Below are 26,427 nucleotides of genomic sequence, written 5' to 3' on the forward strand. Positions count from 1 at the left end.
TCCATTTGCAGCCTCTCATGTTTAGGGAAAAATATAATAGAGAATGGAAACATCACATTCTAAAATGAGACCCTGCCGAGAAATGTGAAATAGGGATGCCGAAATCCAATGGCGGACAAGTTTTAGATCATTTTTAGACACCACAGACCGTAGATCTGCAATGTCGGATCGTGTATTTCAAATTTAAAAATTCTTCCGCTCTATAATTGAGTTGATTATGGATTGGATAACAGAAGTCTATAATTTAGTTGTGTATTTGGAAACTAATACCTGTAATTTGGCCCCTCTGTATAAATTTAGCCCATTATTCACTGGTTCTATAAGAGTTACAGCAACTGGAAATTGATTTCTTCTGTAATCAAGTAACAACTTTCTCTATGGAAAGTATCACTGAAAATGGAGGTGTTCATGGTGATGCTGTTACTGTTTCCAGTTCTGGTGGTTAATGCTGAACCAAAATGCTCAATGAATCTCGACTACATTACTAGAATTCAATGGAACCCATCAACCTGTCATTCAATTCAGACCTCCAAAGACCTTGAAATGTGTAGTGACACATTGAGAAGTTTCTTGGGAGTTGGTTTTGCTCAGCTGCTCCGGGATGAATCTATTTTTTATCTCCCCGACAACGCCTCTGCCATTGCATGCCTCACACAACTTTAGAAATGGATGAGCTCTATCGGTCTTCCATCAAATTTGGTTTCTCTCTATTTCAGCGATATATCAAAGTTTGTATCAAGCCCTCGTCTTTATAGCGGCATAAAAAGCAAAAGGGACTGTATGGATAAGCTAGGGCCGACTCCATTAATGGACACAGCCTGCAGAGGAGATCTCTCTTTTTCCACTGCCTGTAGCGTATGCCATAACAACAAATAGGTGGTATTGAAGAGATTGGTGGGGAGAATGAAAAATGCCACAGCTGAAACTAATCTGCAATGCAACTCTCTCGCACTTCTATATGTTGTTGGCGTAGCCAATGAATTTGGACCCATGAGCCAAAAAGGCACAAGTTGTATTATGGGCCTTCCCTTTCATCCAAACAAGTGGAGAATTTGTTTGGAGATGGTTTTATACGTCTGTGTGGGTGCCGCCATGGCTATCATCTTGCTCTACATCGTAGGAATCAGTTGCTGGTGGTGGGTTAGTGGGAAAACTAGGCATTTCGTGAATTCAGAAGCCTTTTGAGGATTCACATGGGCTTAGTGCGATTAGATATACTGCCAATCAAGGACACAACCAAGAATTTTAGTTGCGCCAATTTAATGGAGCAGGGCAATTTTGGAATGGTGTGTAAGGGAAGACTTGCCGAAGATCATGGGATGGTTGTTGTGAAGAAAATGAAGTGTTCTTTCCATGAAAACTGGAGCCCAGTGCAGTTAGTCAATGCACGACAAATAGAGGAGGCAACGAACAATTTTAGTAGCACCTATTTAATCGGGCAGGGGAGTTTTGGCATTGTATACAAGGGCGTACTTCACCACGGTCAGATGATTGCCATGAAGAGACTGAAAAAGTGCTCTGTCAATGATTTCTGGAATGAGGTGGAGATGATGAGCAGCTTTCGCCACCAAAATTTGTTGGCTCTCCATGGCTTCGGTGTTGCCGGTGATGGCAAACAGGGCTGCCATGAGTGGTTTCTCATTTATGACTACCTCGCTAATGGCAGCCTGGATCAGTACATCTTTGGATGAAAAATTAGAGATGGGAGATTAGGACTGACGTGGGAGCAGAGGAAGAAAATTATAATGGGCATCACAAAGGGGTTGTGTTACCTGCATTCCGGTGTTCGGTCGGCGATATATCACAGAGACATGAAGGCCGACAATATTTTGCTGGATGACGACATGAATCCCTGCATTGCGGATTTTGGGCTGGCCATAAGGGAAGGGCAGTCTCTGATTGGGTCAAAAGTAGCAGGCACGCATGGGTATTTGGCGCCGGAGTACGTGTTGCTGGAAATCATGAGCGGCAGAAAGGTCGTGGATATAACTTGTCAATGCCGTATAACCGATTGGGTATGGAAGCTTCTCGAGGTCTCGAATAAAATCGATCTAGTGATAGATTGGAGAATGTGCGAAAGGGAATTAGAAGTGAAAGCAATGGAGAGATTTGTTAAGGTGGGAATTTTGTGTGCTCATGTTAATGTGGCATTGAGGCCGAGCATGGCAGAAGCTTTGAAGATGTTGGAGGGAGAGGTTGCCATTCCTGCAATGCCAGAAAAGCCTTTGCCTATAGAAAATCACAAAGCAGAGGCCGATGGGATGAATTTTCTCAGGTTTTTAAATCCTTCCTCCAAATCTTCTGTCACAACAAAATAGGAATAGGCTGCCGTGTATGCATTTTGTCCGCATGTAATGCGTTTCCCTGTAGCTGTTCTATGGTAAAAATATTTTATACAACCTCCCAAAAACAAACTGTGTATAAAAATGATTATTTGATGTAGTATTTCTTCTCTGCATCTACACTTGCAATGAGACACTAAATGCTTAAATTTATCCATTGTACCTATGGATAATGGCACATTTATCCACTGTACATTTTCCTGACATGATTTTCGATATAAATTTTTGAAAATCTTGAAGTCCGTTGCATGGAATAGTTAAACAAACATGTTTTCCTCTTTGTGGGAGGTGAAATTCAGTTCGGGGAATTAGGTTAATGTATAGATCACTTCAAGTGATTTAGTCTTTGTCTGCAAATAAAACTGATTTTGTTTTTGCCTTGTCCACAAATAAAAATGTCTATTAATCTTTTATTTCTTCTGATTGTTTTTTAAATCTTTCGATATACTAGTATAAAATATAAAATATAAAACATGTCATTTCTATGAGGATGTCTATGGTGGCATCAAAATGGTATTTTTAAATTAAATTTAAATTTAACATATAGTTCTAAATTAAATTTAAATTTAATTATTAAAAACAAAAAATTGATGTTTTGATGTCGACATAGACATTAGCCATTACTTCCAACTAGGCTTGGAATTTGTTTTTATGAAAATTTGATTGTGTTAATACCTTTCATTTTATGTTTAAAGATAAATATTGATTTTCATTTTTTATATAAATCAGTAATAATTACAAAAATCTCATATATCAAAATTTTTAAAATAATATAAATTTCTACAAAATAATCATAAATTAGCAATATATATCAACTTTAACAATGTTTTATTTTTTATATTTTGCATCTCATAACTTTATGTACTTAAGTATCATATTGACACTTTTATAAAAAATAAGTTGCCAATCAATAGGGTCCAACAATTTTTGAGCCTAGTCATGTATGACAAAAGTGGAAAAAAAAGCTAATGTCGAGCTTTATATATGAAGCTAGAACTACAAAAATGATAAAGAAATTCAATAGAAGTATCTTACCATTAATATCATTCTAGTAATTTCCAACCTTGCATGGAAATTAATATATTTCAATGCATACTTAGTATATAAAACTCAAACGGTCCCATACAACCCTTCATCTTCCCTACATCTTTTCTACTCTTGTCTATTTATCTATTATTAGTTCTTGCCTTTGGCAAGATACTATTGTTTTAATTCAATTCAATTTTTCAATTTAACTAACCAATCAATTCATAGGATTTCAAATACTAAAAGAAACTTCAAATGTTTATATCTTTTTCTAATTTTTCATTCATTCTATTGGACAATTCTATTTTTGGCAATGAAAAAATTCAATTTTCTCCAGCAAAAATACAAATATTTTCTATCAACTCTATTAATGAATGCATTAATTATAACTTTATCTTTTCCAAATTTGTGACAAGTGGATTAATTAAAAAAAAACCAATCATTTTTATCTTCCACCTCACAAATGAATATCTACTCAATATTAATTATCCCTATCTATTTTCCTTACCAAGTTCAAATATAGAGTTTTTTTTTTTTTTTTTTTCGCATTAACTATAGAGAGATCAAAAAGTATACAGTTCACCAAGAGTAAAAAAAGAGGCATAGCCTCACTCCGATGCCAAAGTGGCAATAATACAACTAGGATAGATCATATACAACAAGAGCCCAACATTAAAAAAAAAATCACCAGAACTAGTGCAGAATATCAAAGTAGGTATCCACCCACACAGTCCAACCAAGTGGGCCTTCCATCCAAATGATACTCTTTCGCTCTTGGATCTGGGACAACATAAAGATCTCCTCCTTTCTAGCGTTATGATTCCTTTTAATAGCTTGGTTCAATTTCTAGCATGTGTGCTCAAATATTCGCAAATTATCAAGAGTCCTCCTCCATTAATACCCATAATTAATCTCGTAAAAGAAGAATGTAGCTTGGCCATCCTTGAGAAACCTTTGTAATTTATCCTTTTTAATAATCATGGTAGTTTGAACCTACAAGAATATTTTAAAATATGTGAGTCTATGATAAAACTCAGTAAGAACCCTTGGCTTACCTTAGTACTTTTCCTCATTCCTGCACTTTTAGATCTACCAAAGAATATTAGAAGACAACATATTCCAGAAAAAATTAGCATATTTACTAAGCCCTTTAATGTGACTCGTAACAATTTCAATAATATTCACATTAAAGGGATAGTAAATACAAAAAAAAATCATATTTCTTTAGCAGAAAGGTAATCAAACAAAATATGTCTACTCGTATCATGCAACCTGCAGATATTACATATATCAGAGTGTTGATTATCTCTTTTAAGCAGAAGTCTATCAATTAACATTAGCCACATTTAAAACATTGAATCTTTGGCTCAACGAGACTTTTCCAAATATAATCTAGCAACTTATTCCAAGCTTTATTATCAAAAGAACAATACTAGATTTTGTTAATATGAGCAATAATGTCTTCATTATGATCAATGAACTTGTATATGTTCCTAGATTTAAGTTTGTCTAAGATAGTGCCATCACTATAAGGAATTTGAATAATAAGGTCATATTTTTTTTAAATACTTATATATTTTGATTTTAATATTATTTTATAATTTTGAAACATATATTATATGGAATGTAGATATCATTGCTATTTAACTTTGAAAAACATATATCAAGCTTTGAAGCTTTTACATGGTTAGAAATCGATATAAACATAACATAGATAATGACCACCTCACAAGGTTACCAAGAGATATCGAATTCTATAATAGATGTTAATGAAATACTATGTGATAACATAATTATTATTGAAATGACATTATTATTATTAGATGTTCAATATTTTAGCACTATTAAAGTAATAATTACAAGACTCAATTTTTTACATATGAGATAACTCAAAATTGAATAATGATCTATAATTTAGTCATTAGTAAATCAATCATGCCAATAATATTACATTATTCTTATAAGCTAAAATTATTATTATGTTATTACGATCATTATTATTTTTCATTGATTTGTTGATCTTAGATTTATATGATTTAAGTCAAAAGACATTTATTATTTAAGTATTTCTTAAAATGACATTAAAAATTCTATTTTCCATCTACAATAAATTATCAAAGTTTTAACTAATTTAATTATAACTAATTTAATTTCCCCTTCAGGCAATACTACTTCAGTCAACCATAAAAACATGAAGGTAGGAACTTTGGCGAATGCGCCCCTTTTTTAATATAAAACCTTTCTTTTTTATTTCTTACTATTTTGGGAAACAACCTCAAAGATAACAAAAAATTTGTTTGAATTATTATAAGGTATTAAAATTTTAGTTTTATGTAATTGGAAAGGGTCAATAATTTCATATGTTAACATATTTTTTGATATAATGATGCCAAGTGGGATGCCAATGTAGTTTTTATAAAGATATTTTGAATTAGATTTTAAACATTTTAGTATGTATTTATAGATGGTAACTTTCATGCTTTTTAATATTCTTAGTTTCTTTGTAAACTAATTATTATTTTTTTAATAGAGATAGGAGTTTCTATATTTTTAACACTTTTATTTTCTTGAAAAGTTATTTTTCATGTTTCTAAAAGTTATAAAAAGAAATGTAACTGAATGTATTGTAATTTATTTTGAATAATGAAAAAGCACAAGTTTCATGAAAAGTAGATTTTTTATATATTTCTTAGGATTATAATGCTATGTTATGGATAGAGAATTCTTTGTATCTCTTTCATTTGATTTTGTGTAAGAGACATTCATGGCCAACTCATGATTAATATTTCAAGCTTTGTAATTTATAATACATGATAGAGATGAGTAAACTTCTAAAAATATGATGTTAGTTTTTTAAAAATGGTTGATAGTCATTTTTGGTTTTTATTAGTATCTTTTTAGATTGTAGAATGTCTCTTCCAATAATTAGATATTTATTGATTTAACTAGCACATATCTATAAGAAATCCAAGGAATACATGGATAATAAATTAAAGGTAAAATTTAAATAAATTTTAATCATATATAAAATTATATAATAATTAAAATTTTATATGCATTTTAATAATAAATTTTTATAATTGCAATTTTGCTTTACACACTTTGTGGGTTATAAAGTTTGTACAATGAGTAGTTTGGACTCATGATAGATCAAGTAAGATGATATTACTGAGAGTTAAGATTGCCAAGTTTGTTAGAGAAGGCATATGGTGCATCAATCTTTCATTTTGTATGTTGTCTTGCTTCCTATACATAGGGAAAAGTTGTTGGATAGTGATTTTGTTCTTGCATCATTTGAGAAGATTTAATCTCTCCTATGGCATGATAAATCATATTTTATCATCAACCTGTTTCAAATTTCATATCAAACTCACTTGATTTAATTCAATCTTAGCCTGATGTTAAGAATTTAGTTCCTATATGTGTTTGTCACTAGGTAATTAGTGAAGATTTATTCTTAACTATAATCCAAAAATTTAATTTCTAGAATGGTGATGAGTATATTATCAAAATAATTAATTACTACAACCAATTGGTTGACACAAACCAAGAACAAGATATTAGAAACTTATGAATTATATGTGTGGTTTTTTCAATCCGTCCACAACTAAAAACTACCATCTACATCTAATTACATTTAATAAATATTTTTGATTAAGAGTTAAAGTAGGTTTTTTAATAGAGGATCCAAAACCCCAAGATTTAAAACCTCAGATCTAACAATTTAGTTCAAAAATAAAATAGTACCTAAAAGAACTAGTACACCCACTACAATAGCAACAAGAAAAAGCCTACAACTAGGCAATTGAAACTAGTTAATGGCATAAAAACAAACAAAAGAAAAGACAAGAAATACCAAGATGACTAAAATCATGCCAATTCCTTGACTAGCTCCTCGTTGAGCTCTTTAATTCTATAGATGGCTTCTTTAATGTAGATTCTTGATTAGGAATAGGGCTAGTATACTTCTTCTTTCTTGTACTCATTCTAGTACATTTCCCTGGACTTTTTGTGTCCCCATTTTCTTTAGATGCCTCTAGATCATGAACCAATAACTTACTATAATTTAGATCCACCTTCCCCACGAACATATTTAGGCAATCCATAGTCACCTCCATTACCCCCTGACAACTATTGGTAACACAATTTACCAAAATTTCCATTTTGTTGATTCTTTCCTGTAGGCCCTCAATCCCTTTATCTTTATTAACCTTATCCCTAGCCTTAACCTTCTCACTCCCATCCATCATTATACTTTGGATCTCTTCCATCTTATCCTAAATAACTCTCTATTTTAGGTTTAATGTCTTAAAGGAGTTCAAAGTCCATTTATCCATCCAAAACGTATAAAGAGAAATAGATTTCACTATTTGCGAAACCCCAAAGGCACGGTTGACCTTAACATCCCTCAAATCATCATCCACCAATTTAACATTAATCTCATTTGGGTCCACCATTTTGAGCATCAAATAGTTTCTCTCATTGTTGTCCTATTTCTTACCCCCATCACCCTCCTCACCTTTCTTCTATTTTAATCTTTTATTTAATTTCTCTGTAGAGGCTTGAGAATAAATCTAGACATCATGCTCAATAGATTCCCCATAATCCACTAGGTGAAGGGCCTCTTTTTTAATATCCTCTTCATTCTCATCCACAAATTTGTCTTTCTTCTGATCACTCTTCTTAATAGGGGAGGGATCTTCCTTCTATAGAGACTGGGAGGACACATGAGATTGAGTAGTACTAGAGGGCTTGTAAAGCCTTTCAATGGACCCATAAGAATCCTCACTCTTCCCTTCCTCAATTGTCTACATAATATTCAAACCATGATTAAAAAAAGTTTCCATATGCTCTTCATCAAAACTTTCCCCCTTCAACTCTATTTCCATTTCCTTATAGTTAATTATTTGCTTCTTTCTTTTGGTCATCTCCAGAGCAACATCTTCGAGATTTACCATTCATTGTTTCCCCTTACCTTTACTACTACCAAGGCTCAAAGGGTTTCCTTTAATTTCCATAATAGGTGACACTAAATATTCCTTGTTATTCTTTTAACATTAACTAAAATATCAAATGCATAAGCCTTTTATACAAGTTAGGCTTTTTGGGCTTCTCCATAAAGACTTTAATCCTCTGTATTAATGAACCAAGCTAGTAAAAGTGAAAGTCGACCCTCCTCTTATACCTAAATTGATTCCACATAATGAAATGGTAGGTATGGGATCTATCATAGTGCCTGCCAAGCGTTATATACTCCACAATAATTTTTAACACCTTTTTCTACATAAGCTTAATCAAAGAAACAATATATATCTCCTTTTTTCCTTTACCTGTTCTTGACGTCCTCTTTCAGAAACATTCTAATAGAAACATAAAAAATTTCCTTGTTATGATAAAAATGCATACCTTTGGTATTCAACCCCATAATATTCACTGTGACCTTAATGTTCAACTACAATTTCCTTTCCACAACCCTAGCCATTGATGAATTGTATAGCTATCTTTGACTTGGAGTCTTTCATCCAATTCAAATATCAGACAATACCACCATTTTTTAGTTTCTCCTAGACCATTTTTTATTTTATCCATTTCTTACAATTCCTCGAGTCCCTTATTTTTATTTTGCCTCCCATTATACCAGACTCAGAGACAAAACTCTTCAAATTCACTCTCAATGCAACATTCAAAGAAATGGAGGAAGAATGATTATACACAATAAAAAACTAAACACCCACAAAGTGAGGAAACTATACCTTTTCTTGGGATTTTTTCTTGCCAAAGTATCATCATCATTAAATTTAATGTTCCAATACTTCCCCTTCATTGTTATAGAGATTTGACAAGTCAATAACTTTACTTTGCATCTTATCATGATTTATGGGGGATTTTAAATTTTCATTACCAACCATGCTCCATCATTTGAAGAAGTGATAGATATGTTACTAACCCACACATTTTTGAATACATAAGTGACCCCATTTGATTCTCAACTCCATAAACTTACTTGACATCTTCAAAAAATTGAGTGCATAAATAGGAAGATTTTGAAAGTTGGCTTGATTAGCTAAAGTTTTTCAGCTTGCTTCAACAAAGCACCTTTCTAGCCAACAAGTTTTTTTATTAAAAATATCAACTAAAGAAGACCAAAAATAATTTGGAGGCTTGAGCCCTAGTGGAAGACCAAGGTAGAATGTGAGGAGATTATTAACCTTACACCCCAAGATATTCACAATCTTCACTTGTCTAGTGACCAAAGTATTGATAAAGATCAAATAACCTTTTCCCCAATCAATCAACTAATCAAAGACCTTAGTATAGATCAAGAGGATATCTTTGAAAGCCTTGGCTTCCTTGAGAGAACTCACCCATCCTCATTGTATCATCAAAAAATTATTCATGAGAGCAAACCAAACTAGGAAAAGATTATTTGAGCCCCAAGGTTAACTTATTCGATGGAGAGGTTGCCAAAACTAAACACCTCAAAACATCTCAGTTGAGTCAGAGAGCTTCGAGGGCTAAACCTCAAGCTCCAAAAAGTTCACGACTACCTTTACAATCAAGACAAAAGGTCCAGGTAACACCACTTGGAAATTTTGGATGAGCCCATTAGAAGAAGGGGAACCCACCACAACACCCTCAACCAACTCTTTGGGACCTCTAAAAAATCTTGCCATTCCCCACCAACTTCTTCCATAGATTCACCATCCATCAAACCATCTTCAGAAGAACCCTGTCCTCCAAAATATCTGCCATCTAAGAAGGCACCAACTTTGATTGCAACTTAGTATGAAAGTGTTAGCCACAACGTCAGAGGAGAGGTTACCCATTTCTAGAGGTCTTCGAGGAAACATTTCACTAGCGAGATTGAGATCCACAACATAAATGAATAAAATCGATCTAGTGATATATTGGACAATGTGCAGAGGGAATTAGCAGTTAAAACAATGGAGAGATTTGTTTTGGTAGGTATTTTGTGTGCTCATGTTAATGTGGAATTGAGGCCAAGCATGGCAGAAGCTTTGAAGATGTCGAAGGGAGAGGCTTCCATTCCTGCAATGCCATAAAAGCCTTTGCCTATATAAAATCACAAAGCAGAGGCCGACGAGACGAATTTTCTCAGATTTTTATATCCTTCCTTCAAATCGTCCATCAGGGAAAAATAGGCGGCCGTGTATGTATTCTATTCCCATCTAATGCTTTCCCTTGTAGCTACTGTTCTATGGCCTGAACTCCCTGGGAAAATATTTTATACTAGCTCCGAAAAAAGTGTATAGAAAAATGGTTCTTTGATGTTAGTATTTCTTCCCTACATTTACACTTGCAATCAGATGCTAAATTTATGATGCAGGACACATAATATTTTAGAATAGACTAAATCGATGGCACATTTATCCACTGTACATTTTTTGGACATGATTTCGGATATTATTATTTGGAAACCTTTAATTTGGTTGCGTGGCATAATAAAAGGGACGTGGCTATCCTCCCTACAAACTGAAGTTGACCAATTTTCAAAAAAATGAAAATATCATATTAAAGATTTTTCTGAAATTTTCAGCATTTGATTTTCATGATTTGAATAGTTTGTAGTCGAAAATAACAAAAAAATTGGAAAAAAAATCACTACGTTTTCGTGAATCTTAAAAAAATTGAAAACATCATAGATTTTTTTTGAAAATTTCAGCATTCGATCTTCATGATTTGCATAGTTTGTAGTCGAAAACAACAAAAAAATTGGAAAAAAATAATTACGTTTTTATGAATCAAGAAAAAAAAAATTTTTGACTTTGTTTTGTCTTTAATGCATTTTTTTTGAAGATTAACCTGTCATTAATAAAACACCCTTTTACCCTTTTGGTTTGGTAAAATTCAGTTCATGAAATTAGGTTAATGTACAAAGCAATTGAAGTGATTTAGTATTTGTCAAATTAAACTGGTTTTATTTTTGCCTTGTTTGCAAATGTTTTATTTCTTCTGATTATTTTTTTAATCTTTCGATATACTAGAATAAAATATATAACATGTCATTTCAACTAGTTCCAACCTCTCAAAACTTTTGAGCTTTGTATGTGAAGCTAGAACTACTAAAATGATAAAGAAATTCAATAGCAGGTAACTTACCATTAATATCATTCTAGTAATGAACATAGATGCTAAAATATATATATACGCCAACCTTGCATGGAACATATTTCAATGCCTACTTAGTATATAAAACTCAAACAATTTGTTAGAATAATGTTTATGTACAACTGTGGTAGTTGGACATTTATTATGCCTTCCAAAAACTCTTGAACAAATAGAAATGAAGATTCTAGATTTTCTTTGTTTTCTCCATTGTAGCTGACTCTAGAATCTTTTAGAGGTTGCAAAAAATTCTATAAATATAGAAGCCTCCCCTCACAAGTGTATGTAGAAAAATTGGAGTGTACTATGTTAATAAAGTTTCAATTTATAATGTGCATATCTGTTCATTTTATTCTGACTCTACTACCAAATTTTTTGCCCTATTTTTCTGCTACTATTCTCTATGCTCTATTTTTATTAAAATAGTTCATCATGGTATCAGAGAACTTTTAGTTTTTGGGGTTGTGAATATATGCTATTTTTGTTATGAATATTTATAGTTGTAGGCTGGGAGTGAGCAACATCAACATTGTTTCTTATGAGCAAAAAAAGAATATTGCAACAAGATAAAAGTTTTCTTAACAATTTGGTGAGAAAACTCTAATCTCAATTTGAATTTCTTTTGAAATCTCTTTCATTCTCATCCAAAAAAAATAGAATTTTTCAATGGAATCACTTGGTGTGACTTTGCCTATAATTAAATTGAATGAAATTTTTTAATTATGATTGGTATCTCATATTGAAATCAACAAAGGCCTACAAATCTACAAAAGGATCAAGATAATTAGAATAGAAGGGACAAGAAGGCATCAGCTCTAATCAAGCTCACTTTTAGAGGAGGTTTTTCCAGAAATTCATAATGAGAGAAGTAGACTCAAAGTATGAGAAATTTTGAAGCATCTATATCAAAATTCAGGTGATGTATGAATCTTATCACTCACTATTGCGTTATATAATATGAAATTATCAAGCTGACAAGAGATAGTTCCACATTTAAGTAAATTAAAGGAAAAGAAAAATGATCTTGCTTCTCTTGGAAAAGATATAGATGGTAAAGATTTTGTGCAAAGTATATTACAAAGTCTTCCAAGATCTTATCAATCATTTATAGGGGGTCTAGATACTGTGGATAAATTAAAAAGTATTAAGTCTAAAGAATTGCATGCTAAGATAGTCTAAGAAAAGAAAAGACAAGTTAAAGAAAAAGAGTTATATGATGGTGAATTTCAAGCATTTGTAATGATAGGAAAAACAATATTATAAGAAAACACAAGATAAACAATCTAAAGAAAGAAATTGGAAGTATGAAAATAAAAGTGTTTCATCTATAGATCATAATAAAAGTAAATTGAAATATAATTTTTGTGGAAAAATGGGTCATAAGGAAAATGAATGTTTCAAGAAGAAGAGAGGTATAAAGAAGATGATTAATAATTTTTCAAAATTTGGTGATTCTAAAAGAAATGCATTTTGTGTTGCACTTAAAGAAAATAATACTTTCACAGATGATTGGGTTACTAATTCTGGTGCTACACAACACACGTCTCATAATGAGAAACAATTTGAATCAATAAGTGAAAATAATATAGAGAATATATATTTGGGAGATAATAGTGCTTTAGAAGTTAAAGGGACTGGTAATGTCAAGGTTGAAAATGGCTTGTTCAAAAATGTGAAGTTAGTCCCTGAATTAAAAACAAATCTACTTTCAATATCTCAAATTGTAAGTCAAGGATATAAAATAGAATTCTACAATGATAAATGTTTAATCAAAGATGTCAATGATAATTATAGAGTTATTTCAATTGGTAAAATGGAGAATGGATAATATAAGTTTCAAGAATTTACTTCTAAATGTGAAGATAAACATATGTGTGCTATTGCCCAATATGATGATATGAGTAGGTTATGGCACAAGCATTTCTGGGCATGTCAATTTTCAAAGTCTCAAGCTTATGGAGAGATTACAAATGGTGCATGGGCTTCCAAAGATATCATCAAATCCAAAGGTATGTGAAGGATGTGCAATGGGAAAACAACATGTGGAAAGTTTCCCACAAGATAAATCATGGAGACCAAAACTCCTCTACATCTAGTTCATAGTGACATAATGGGTCCTTTTAAAACACCTTCAATTGGAGGATCAAGGTATGCTCTCATATTTATAGATCATTATACTAGAAGAATTTGGGTGTATTTTTTACAAAATAAGGATGAGGTGTTTCAAAAATTTAAGGAGTTTAAATCTTTGACTGAAAAAACAAAGTGGAAAGTATTTAAAGATAATAAGAATTGATAGAGGGACCAAATAATGAATAAGGCCTTTCTAGATTTTTGTAAAGAACATGGCATAAATAAGGAATCAACTATCTCTTATTCACCCCAAAAAAATTCGGTTGCTAAAAGAAAAAATAGAACTATAATAGAAATGACTAGGTGTATGCTTCACTCTAGAAATTGAGAAGCTAAATTTTGGGTTGAAGCAGTTCATATTGCCATATATATCTTGAATAGAACACCTACTAAGGTAGTTTTGAACATAACACCAAAAAAAGCATGGAGTTGAAGAAAGCCTATAGTATCTCATTTTAGAATTTTTGGTTGCAATGCATATGCTTACATTCCTGATGAGAGAAGAAGCAAACTTGAAAGGAAAAGTGATAAGTGCATAATGGTTGGATATAGCGATGAATCAAAAGGATATAGGTTGTACAATATTAATACAAATGAAATATATATTAAAAGAAATGTATGGTTTGATGAAGATATTAAGGATCATAGCTCCCAACATTATCTTTCTTTCAAATTTTGATTGATGAAGAAATGTCTATTTCTATCAATGGTCAAAGTCGAGGTGTGCAAACTACTATAGGAGAAAAGACTCAAGTTGAAGAATCAAGTGAAAGTGATAATGAAAATCCAAGGAAATCTAGATGCATCCAAGAAATTTATCAAGAAAGGTCCTAGAAATATATTTTCTAACTATGCTCTTATGACTAAGGTGATGCGGGTTAACACTCCAAGCACATATGAAGAAGCAAAGGGAAAATATGAATGGGAAGCAACTATGCAAGAAGAATACAACTCTTTGATAAAGAATCGAGTGTGGGAACTAACAACAGTTTCAAAAGGAAAAAATGTGGTTGGTTGCAAGTGGACCTATAGAAAAAGTTTACATAAGATGGAGTTATTGAAAAATACAAAAGCAAGGTTAGTGGCTAAAGGTTTCTCGCAAATAGAAGATATAGATTATACTAAAACCTTTGCTCTAGTTGCCAAAATGACTTTCATTCATACAATAGTTTCTTTAGCTACAAAGTTTGGTTGGAAATTTTTTCAAATGGATGTAAAAAGTGCATTTTTGCATGGTGACAAAAAAGAATAAATTTACATGCAACAACCATCGGGATTTATTAAGTATGGTGAAGAAAATTTAGTGTGTAGATTAATAAAATCACTCTATGGTCTCAAGCAAGCACCAAGGGCATGGTACTCCAAAATAAATAAGTACCTTCTAGATGTTGGATTTAAAAGAAGTAAAGTTGATCTAGATGTGTGTGTAAAATACAATGATGATAAAGTTGTTGCCATTGTATTATATGTGGATGACTTGATTATTACAAGAGATCACACACATGATATTGGCTTAAAAGAAGAAATTTACATGCAACAACCATTAGGATTTATTAATTATGGTGAAGAAAATTTGGTGTGTAGATTAATAAAATCACTCTATGGTCTCAAGCAAGCACTATTTTCACTTAGGTTTGCACCCTTGTCCAAGGCCTATGCGCGCGAGGACAACCTAGTGAAACATGGAAGCAACCTCCAAGCTGTGGGACTTGAACTGTGAGGTTGAGTATCTGGAGAAGGCCGGCTCCCTCCTACTATCAGGGTGCACCTAACTACTCTTGGAGAGGAAAAGGGAGAGGGAGAGCACGAAAGCAAATCTACCTAGTCTAATCTAAGGAGGTTATGCACCAAAATAGAGTGTTCAGACATCATTTCTGCCCATATATGCACTACAAAACCAAGATAACATTCAAAAGACAGACACACCCAAAATTATATCAATCAATAACCACATACAGATCAGGAAACCAAACTGAATAACACAAAGAAAAAGGATTTCACTTATATATTATCCAATAGGCCGAAAATAGACACAGTATGCAAGCCACAGATCTCAACAATACACTAATGAGAGGCAAGACAGATGCACATACACATCAATGGCTGAAGGAGATGATACAAAATGTTATATAGCTCAGAGACAAAGGGAATTTTACACTATAGACCTGCAAGCAGTAGTAGAGAAATTAGAAAAAGAGTTCCTTCCAAAAACTACAAAATCTGCCTTTATAGTTCAGGCATAACTGAGATCTTTTGCTACTGAAGTGACCTTACAGCTACCTGCCATTAAGTCCTGCGGAGGACAATCATGGGAATCTAAGGAAAATATGATCTTTGTTGCAACAAGTGTCCTGAGAGGACTGAAAATGGCGCCATCGATGTTCTTACTGGGTAGATGGATCGACTGAGATGGTGGAGTGTTCTTCCTCATTCTGCATTCATTCTGGGTAGGTCAGGATTGATCATGAAGATCAAATTGCTCAACAAAATTGATTACCTTCATCTCTTGGTTCATGAATTCATAGGGTCAATGAGGTCAAATGATTCTACATGCTAATTGGGCCCCGCGAGCTAATCGCTTATTTTCATTCTGCCACTTGGGAAGTCCTTCATGGTTGACCTCCTTTATTGAACTAACTGCGCCACCCTTGAACTGTTATCATTAACTGCGGCAATTACAAACTTGACCGCGACACTAACTGCCAGCCATTAATCGTCAACCCTAGCCGAGCCAGCGAGACATGTGTCAGCAAGGGGCTATGTCACCATGGTATCCATCGTGTAGCTTCTGATGGTGAGATAGCGCCAACCGTTGATCGGCCTTAAAATTAGACGATCATAAAGACTCATCGCATCACTATGCTGTCCTTACCCCAGGCCCATCATATCTGGTGCCACCTCAGCAACTGCACCACACTCGAATGACACCTGGCATACTTTGGTGAGATCTGGTCTTGCCGATCCACGTGGGGGATGGGCGTTATGTCTCTATGGTAAAGATCACACAACTTCACCATAGCGACATGGCATCTTCCATTGATTCTCCTTAATCTGACGATCATGAAGACTCGTCATCCTTTGCACTTTTCTCCCCCATTGTTAGCACACTTGGCATCACCCTTGATGTTTATGAGATAACACAGCCCCAGTTGACACGTGTCATTGAGGCGCTATGTTGCCATGGTAAAGACCGCATAGTTTCACCACAGCAAGATGGTGCCTATCATTGATCATAATCGATCTGACAGCGAGAAAGATAGATCATTCCCCTCAGTACATCAATGAATAGGAATTGGCCATGTACCACTATTTGATAGGTCCTCTCTGAGATTTGACGGAGCACATAGGCTCACTGGACACGTGGCAGGAGGGCTTTATGTTGCCATCATATTTTTCGTGCAACTTTTGAAAAGTGACATAGTGTTGACCATTGATCTGCTCTGATCCTACGGCCATGAAAGACTTGCCCTGATCCTATTGATCACATTAGAACCATGGTCCCATAACACATGTGGCGACCCCACACTGGTCTGCGTAGCATCATCCTAGTGACCTGTACCGCCTTGACCCATTAAGTAGCCTTTTCTTGTAGATGTGGCATGTTCTGATTTGTTAGCATGGATTGAGGACCCTTCCAATTGGGCAAAAAGAATACGGAATGGGACCCAACTCATTTGCCTGAAGTTCTTTTCTGCAGCAACTTTCTGTTAGGCGCTATGTCGCTATCAAAAAACTCATGAGTTTTTCGATGGTGACATAGCACCTCACTGACATTTCTCATCTTCAGCCCGTGAACTGACTGCCCATCGAAAAACTTTCTCGGTGACGGAACCTACCTGCCGTGAAACCTTTTCCTTCGGGCCTTATATCGCTATGAAGATTTTTTGGCCAACACACGATAGTGACATAGCACCCACGATGTTGTGGAATTTTTTTGACCTGCCAAAACATGTCTGCCCTGCAAGCTGGACCCACCGAACATGTGTCCTCTAGGCGCCATGTCGCGAACATAAATCTCATGCAGCTTTCGATGGCAAGATAGTGCCAACCATAGATCTTCTCAGATTTGACGAAGGAGAACTTGTGAGGCACAAAAAATATGTTATAAAACTTAGGCATTAAAATAATAGTAACTTTAGAAATTAGCCATTGGACAGGCCGGACATTTGAAATTTGAATCTTGGCAAGGCGAACAAATGATAACCATTTTGGTGACTCACAGGGGAAACAAGCCTGCTATGTGTATGACCAGTGCCTGTAAACAATCCATTGGGCCATGGAGTCAAAAAAGTATGAATCTGGGAACTGGAAAACCCTAACCCGTCTGTGAGGAGATCAAAACATTGAAAACCGTAGCTCTGCAACTGTAACTAGGAACAAAAAACAACACTTCCTCTGCAACCTGAGACACCTCAAAATCTGCTATCTCACAGGGAGATGGCTATGCCCGTGCATTTCTTGAAAAGCAGGAAATAACAGAAAAGAAACTAAATTACTTATGTTCATGGATTCCCAAATTTTCAAAAATAGGGCTTCAGATGGATCCCATTGACTGGAATGGGAAAAATCTCTCCATTGGGCTAGCTCAATTGAAATGAATTAGCCTATTTGCAACTGGCAATGAGATAGGGGCCACTCCATAGTGGGTCAAACTTGCAATGTCTTCCTGGTTTTTCTCTATTTGAATCCCACTTTAGAACTAAATCTCCCTCTCTGAAGGTCCTAACCCTAGTTTTCTTATCAAAACTCCTTTTCATCTACTGTTGATGCATCTCTAGGGTTTGCATGGCTTTCTTTCTCTTTTCTTCTAGTTCAATCAGCTCTTCCATTCTTACTGACATGGCATTATCTTCAATCAATTCCAGCTAATGAGCCAACTCCAAGGATAGGAATTCCAATGAAATTGGGAGTCTGGCCTCCCTACCATATACCAGCACAAAAGGTGAATTCCCAATAGATCTCTTGGGTGTTATCCTATCAGCCCACAGAGCAGTTCTTAACTTCTTATGCCAGACCCTCTGATTGTCTTCTATTGTCCTCTTCATGATTCTGATCAGATTCTTGTTGGAAGACTCAGCCAAACCATTACCTTGGTGATAGTAATTTGATGATGTGCTTAGGTAGATATTGTGATTCATTGCCCATGCACAAATCCAGGTACCAACAAAAGACTTAGCATTGTCCAAGATGATAGTAGAAGGAGCACCAAACCTAGATACAATTCCATCAAGGAATTCAACAACTGATGGTTTTGTGGCATCCTTCAAGGCAACTGCCTCTATCCATCTAGTGAAATAATTAATAGCAGCCAAAATCCATTTATGACCTGCACTAGATGAAGGATTAAGGGGGCCTATAAAATCTAACCCCCATTGGGCAAAGGGTTGATCCACCTGAATAGGACGAAGGGGGAGAGTTGCAAGCCTCTGTTTGCCTAAGAAGAAAGCACACTTCTCACATTTTCTCACATATCCATAAAAATCATGGAACAGAGATGGCCAATAATAACCAGCCCTCATGATCTTCATGGCAGTTGTTCTTGCAGAGAAATGGCCACCATCAGGGCCATCATGAAGTTCCTTAATCATTCCCTCAGCCTGATCCTCTTCAATGCATCTCAATAGGGTCCCATTAAAATCCCTCCTGAATAGGATACCATCAATTACAACATAGGAAATGGACTACAGTCTATATTGTCTCCTTTTAGTTCTATCCAATCCCTGAGGGTATCCATTCCCTAATAAGAAGCTCTTCATATCATTTATCCAGCTCCTTGGACCATTAGCACTTCCTTCATCCTGCTACTCTGTTATTACCATAGCAGCCTCTTCATCTAAATCCTGGCCTGATAACATTTCTTTGCACAATCCTCTCCCTCTTACCAACTTGGTAATCTAAATATCAACATCATACTCCATTACCTTAGTGATCCATCCAGCTCTATTTTCACTGATATCTTTGCTTAACAGGAAGTCTTTTACACTGGCATGGGGCACCAACAAATGGATCCTATTTTGGGACAAGAGGTGCTTGAATTTCTTCAAGGCTCTGATGACCGCAAGGGCCTGCTTCTCAAAAAAGTTGTACTTATCTTCATATTCCTTGAGCCCTTCACTAAAGAAGGCTATGGGCTGCTCCTCATCCTTGCCATTGTTTAAGTCAAGACATTAGAGATACTTGACTCACCACCTAAAGTGTAGAGGATGAAATCTTTCTCAAAATTTGGGTTCATGAGAGTAGGGGCTGAGGCTATGGCTGCCTTGATCTCTTCAAAACTCTCCTTCCCTTCCCTGGTCCATGAGAAGACCATACCTTAAGCATAGCTGTAAGAGGTTTCACCATGGTAGCAAGATTAGGGATAATCCTTCATACAAAATTGATTCTACCAAGGAAGCTTTGTAGGTTTAGGAAGAGGAAGGGCAAGTATATCCTTTGTTCTTTCTGGATCAATGGTCATCCCATCCTCAGATACAATGTGTCCCAATAGTTTTCCTTGGCTTGTAGCAAAGACACACTTGGCTAGGTTAAGGGAAACCCCAAACTCTCTACATCTTAGAAATACCTGTCTTAGATGATCAAAATGATCTTCTACATTCTTTGAATATATAGTTATATCATCAAGGTATACTAAGACAAATTTGTCAATTAATTTTTTGAAGGCCATCTCCATTGCCTTCTGAAATGTGGCACCTGCATTTGTTAGTCCAAATGGCATCTTGCAATAAGCATATGTGCCCCATTTAGTAGTAAATGTTGTCTTATGTCTATCAGATTCTTTAACTAGAACTTGATTATAACCAGAGAATCCATCAAGAAAAGAGAATCTCCTTGACCCATTGACCTTGGACAGAATTTGCTCCACGGAAGGGAGAGGATGGTGATCTTTAAGAGAAGCCTGATTAAGATCCCTAAAGTCCACACACAATCTGATTTCTCCATTCTTCTTCCTAACAGGGACAAGGTTGGCTACCCATGATGAGTGTTTGATAGGAAATATTATATTAGCCTCTATCAACTTGGATAGTTCTTTTCTCATTAGAGGTTCAATCTTAGGATTCACTGGCCTCTGTTTTTGCCTTACTAGTTTGGCCTTATCAATTAAATCTATGGTATGCTGAAATAAACTAGGGTCAAACCCTTTTAAGTCATCATATGTCCAAGAAAATACATCATTAAATTCTTTTCATAGATGAATGAATTTTTCTTGCTCAGTTTCGAAACATACCTTCCCCACATTCAGAAATTTTCCACCAGCAATGGTAACTGGGGCATAATCATCCTTTTCTATAGCTAGATTCATCCCTTTGCCTCTTGTTTGATCATCAGGATTAAAGACACTCTCCAAGGTAATGAGACTCTTTGTCAACTTGTTAGAACTGAGATGAATGATCTGATCACCACACTAATCTTGCAATCTTGATTGGTTTCTATCTGAGAATTCTACCTCATTCTGCAAGAAACTCACAATTTTCTTATCAGAATCAAACACCTACCAATGAGTGTTGTTGTCAGGGATGGCAGGCCTCACTACCACCCTTATTTTTTGCTTCTTCTTCTCTTCAAGATTCCCTGGTACATCATAAGATGCACCTATTGCTGCAAGTCTATCAGCATGTCTATTTTCTTTGCTAGGAATGCTCTGAATATTAAATGCATTGAAGCCCTCAAGAAAATCCCAGACTCTATGTTTGTAAGACTTGAGTACGTCATTTTTGGTGATGTTCTAGTTTCTCACTTGGTTAACTACCAACTCACTATCCCCATATACTCTCAAGGCTTGAATTCCTCTCTTTTGGGCAAGTAAGAGACCTTGAATCAAAGATTCGTACTCGGCCACATTATTGGTGAAACTAAATTGGAGTCTAAAGGATAAGTAGTATCTTATTTGTGCAGGAGAGATCAACATAAAACCAGCCCCTAATCCATTTCTATTCCTTGAGCCATCAAAGTACATACTCTATGTTCCATTCATATCATCATTAGTCCTAACAAGGTCAGGAACTTGAGCATCTTTCTCTATTATGCAATATGTACTAAGGCCTGTCTCAAGAGTCTCTAATATAGGCTCAAGTTGATATGCATTTGCCCACTCATCCAAGAAGAAATTAGAAATCTCTGCTATGGAAGTGGCAGGCTCATTTACTATGTCATTTTCATCCATCTCTAGAATAGGGCAATTCATGTTGATGGGATTGGGGGTGTAAGATTCAGTGTGATGAAGGGCTTGAGGTTCTTCTCTGATTGAGGCATTGGCTCCATATCTGGTCTTAAATGACATATATGACCAATCAAGAGATATGAATCCACCAATTTGAGTAGTGAAGTCTCTTGAAAGATAGATGGCAAAATAGGGCTTGACTTCAGCAACAGATATATCTTGAATCACAGTGCAACCGAGGCATGCATGTAGGGCCATCTCCACATTCCTAAGGATACCTATAGTTTTGACAGTACTACCATCTAATTGTAACACATCCCTAACAATGGGCTCATATTTCATTGCTAAAGCATCAGCAACACACCTAGGCATTACTGAGCTACTAGCCCCTGAATCTATCATGCAATTGTGGACTAATTTGCCCCCTATAATTAGAGAAACATAGAATGGAGGAGGTCTAACCTTTTTATTTGTCTCCACATCCCCTGCTAGTTGTACTAGACTTGTGGCACTATCCATGGTAGATGGCTGATCCTTGGGTTCAATCTTCTCAAACTCCTGTTGCAGCATCCTCTTCTGCATTGGTATGGTAGCAACAACATCCCACATAGAAATGTTCACATTGGTCTTCTTCATTTGCTCTACCACACTGAATGGTGTATTAGGAACTTTGGTAGAAAATTTGGGAGCTGCATTTATAAGAGGTTGAGATGGAGCAACATAAGGATCACCTACATCTTTATTTCTAGAATCTTTCTTTTGCTGTTGTGAAGTACTTGTTTGTTCATTTTCTGCATGTGCATGAGGTGCAACACTTGAAGTTGAAGCCTGCTTAGGAGAAGGAGGGGCAGCATGTTTCATAGCTCTCTTCTTACTTATATTATTATGAGCAACAAAATCCTGGTTTACATTACAATGCTCCCCAATCTGATGATTCATGAAAGAGAAATCATCATGTCCTTGAATATATGAGGCCTCCTTGGAATGATCCTCCTTGTACAATTGCTTTGCTGCAGGTTCTTGGGTAGTTAGGGCCAAATAAGATTCTACCTTTTGGCACATGCAATAGGCATAAGAATAGTTGCAAGAAGGACAGAAATCTTGATCTTGGGCCAAGTTATTTTGAGAGACTATAGTTCTATTTTGATTTGAGCTTGAAGTAGAAGCATGAATATCTTGCCTACCCTAATCAAAAGAGCTATTCCACTGATTAGGAGGCCTACCACGATTTGGAGCTTGATATTGCAATTGGGGAGGCTTACCACTTTGAGCTTGCTGGTTTTCTAAGGCCACCACCTTGTTACTCATTTTTTGTATCATATAAAAACTATCCTCTAATTTCTTTCCTTGGTCTTTCAACTCCCTCCCCTGCTCTTGCAATTTTTTATCCAGGGTCTTCTCTCTTTTATCTGTATTTAGTACTAGACCTTGGAGCATTTCTTTGAGTTCATCTATCCCATTTGAGGATGTGAAAGCTTGGGAAACTGGAGCAAGGGCTTGTGATGTAGAAGTTGTAGGAAGAGGGGCCATTGCTGGTTGGTGGTTGGGAACATGAGGAAAGAAAGGCATAGGGGGCCTTGGAGCCAACTTTCCTCCTTGTATTAGGATGTTCTCAGCTTTTATGGCTATCTCATAGGCATTAGACAAGGTATCTCCTCCCATAGTTTAGATTGTAGTGGCAATATCACTGTTAAAAGCTCTAAGGTAATGCAAGAAGGCATTACCAGGGGTAGGTTTCACTATAGTAGGTATTCTATCCCATGTCTTTTGAAATCTATAGTTAAAATCAGTCATACATTCATGGGGGGCTCTTTTAATAGTAGTCAACTACTCTAAAAGTGATAGATGGTCACTTCTATCCTCAAAATGTTTGCATAATCCTGCTCCTAGTCCATCCCAATCGGTTATAGAACCATGAGCTAAGCCTCTATACCACTGTAATGCTTTTCCATTTAAAGATGAGGCTAGAAGTCTAACAGCAACATCATCCTCTGTAATACCATGAATATTATAGATGCTTGTTACTTCTTGGATATGCTCTAAAGGGGAGATGGAAGTTTCACCAGTAAAATCAGGTATAGTTTTTAGTGAAAATACTAGTATATCATGTCTTTGGGCTAACAATAGAGGACATCCACCATTAAAGGTGGCAAAAGCATGAACTCTTGGTTGTGCCATGTAGACAAGTGTTCTATTGATGAGTGTTGATGGCAATCTAGGTTGAGTTTGAGCAGTAGGAGGAGTAGAGACAAACCTTACAGGTATATTAACTATTATCACACACCTAACTGGTGATAATGAAGTCCTAGTCCTCCTTCTTCTAGGGTTTGAAAGAGAAAGCTCTTGATATTGAAATTTACCTCTAGAAGATGCCCTTGTTTCAGCTCTGGGCATGAATTGCTGCAACTTTGGCCTAGAACTAGATTCATATTTGAAGCTCAGAGTCACCAAGTACTTTGAAGAATCAGCCTCTTGAAGGCTCAAATACTAAAGCCAACACTACCTCTTCAGTATTAATCTCTGAAACTCTTTCTTCTTGACACGAGTAGACTTTAAATTTTGTTTGAAAAGTTCCCACTAGGCATACCAAAAAATGTTGTCACTTAGGTTTGCACCCTTGTCCAAGGCCTATGCACGAGGACAACCTAGTGAAACATGGAAACAACCTCCAAGCTATGGGACTTGAACTGTGAGGTTGAGTCTTCGGAGAAGGCTGACTTCCTCTTACTATCAGGGTGCACCTAACTACTCTTGGAGAGGAAAAGGGAGAAGGAGAGCATGAGAGAAAATCTACCTAGTCTAATCTAAAGAGGTGATGCACCAAAATAGAGTGTTCAGACTTCATTTCTGCCCATATATGCACTACAAAACCAAGATAACATTCAAAAGACATACACACCCAGACTTATGTCAATCAATAACCACATACAGATCAGGAAACCAAACTGAATAACACAAGGAAAAGGATTTCATTTATATATTATCCAATAGGCCGAAAATAGACACAGTATACAAGCCACAGATCTCAACAATACACCAATAAGAGGCAAGATGGATGCACATACACATCGATGGCTAAAGGAGATGATACAGAATGTTATACAGCTCAGAGACAAAGGAAATTTTACACTGCAGACCTAGGAGCTATAGCAGAGAAATCAAAAAAAGAGTTCCTTCCAAAAACTACAAAATCTGCCTTTATAGTTTAGGCATAACTGAGATCTTTTGCTGCTGAAGTGACCCTGCAGCTACCTATCATTAAGTCCTACGAAGGACAATCATGGGAATCTAAGGAAAATCTGATCTTTGTTGCAATAGGTGTCCTGAGAGGACTAAAAATGACATCATCGATGTTCTGACTGGGTAGATGGATCGACCAAGATGGTGGAGTGTTCTTCCTCATTCTGCATTCATTCTGGGTAGGTCAAGATTGATCATGAAGATCAGATTGCTCAACAAAATTGATTATCTTTATCTCTTGGTTCATGAATCCGCAGGGTTAGTGAGGTCAAATGGTTCCACATGCTAACTGGACCACGAGGGCTATTCGCTTCTTTTCATTCTGCCACCTAGGAAGTCCTCCGTGGTTGACCTCCTTTATTGAACTAACCGCGCCACCCTCGAACTGTTATCATTAACTACAACGATTACAAGCCTGATCACAACACTAACTGCCATCCGCTAACCATCAACCCTGGCCGAGCTAGCGAGATACATGTCAGCAAGGCACTATGTTGCCATGGTATCCCCCATGCAGCTTTCGATGGCGAGATAGCACCAACCGTTGATCAGCCTTAAAATTGGACGATCATGAAGACTCGTCGCATCACTATGCTGTCCTTACCCCAGGCCCATCATATCTGGTGCCACCTTAGGAATCGCACCACACTCGAATGACACCTGACATACTTTGGTGAGACTTGGCCTACTGATCCACGTGGAGGATGGGCGTTATGTCACTATGGTAAAGATCGCACAACTTCACCATAGCGACATGGCATCTTCTGTCGATTCTCCTTAATCTGACGATCATGAAGACTTGTTATACTTTGCACTTTGCTCCCTCGCTGTCAGCACACCTAGCATCACCCCTGAGGTTTACGAGATAACACGACCTCACCTGACAAGTGTCACTAAGGCACTATGTTGCCATGGTAAAGACCACGCAGTTTCACCATAGCGAGATGGCGCCTGTGGTTTATCAAAATCGATCTAATGGCGAGCAAGATAGATCATTCCCCTCAGTGCATCAATGAATAGGAACTGACCACGTATCACTGTCTGACAGGTCCTCTCTGACATTTGACGGAGCACATAGGCTCACTGGACACGTGGTAGGAGGGCGTTATGTCGCCATCATATTCGTCGTGCAACTTTCAAAAAGTGACATAGCGCTGACCGTCGATCTGCTCTGATCCTACAGCCACGAAAGACTTGCCCTGATCCTACTGATCACATTAGAACCCTGGTCCCATAACACTCGTGGCGACCCCACACTGGTCCGCATAGCATCATCCTAGCGACCTGTACCGCCTTGACCCATTGAGTAGCCTTTTCTCGCAGATGTGGCATGTTCTAATTTGTTAGCGTGGATTGAGGACCCTTCCAACTGGGCAAATAGAATACGGAATGGGACCCAAC

General features: G+C 36.2%; 1 pseudogene; it reads left to right on the forward strand.

Moving 5' to 3' along the window:
* The first annotated feature begins 1,745 nt into the window (after window positions 1-1,745).
* Window positions 1,746-26,201, forward strand: LOC149555383 (putative receptor-like protein kinase At1g11050 pseudogene; annotated as a pseudogene).
* The last annotated feature ends 226 nt before the right edge of the window (window positions 26,202-26,427 follow it).

This window comes from Cupressus sempervirens, chromosome 5 (assembly GCF_028749045.1).
Source record: "Cupressus sempervirens isolate cs-2001-9-10 chromosome 5, ASM2874904v1, whole genome shotgun sequence".
NCBI classification, from domain to species: domain Eukaryota; kingdom Viridiplantae; phylum Streptophyta; class Pinopsida; order Cupressales; family Cupressaceae; genus Cupressus; species Cupressus sempervirens.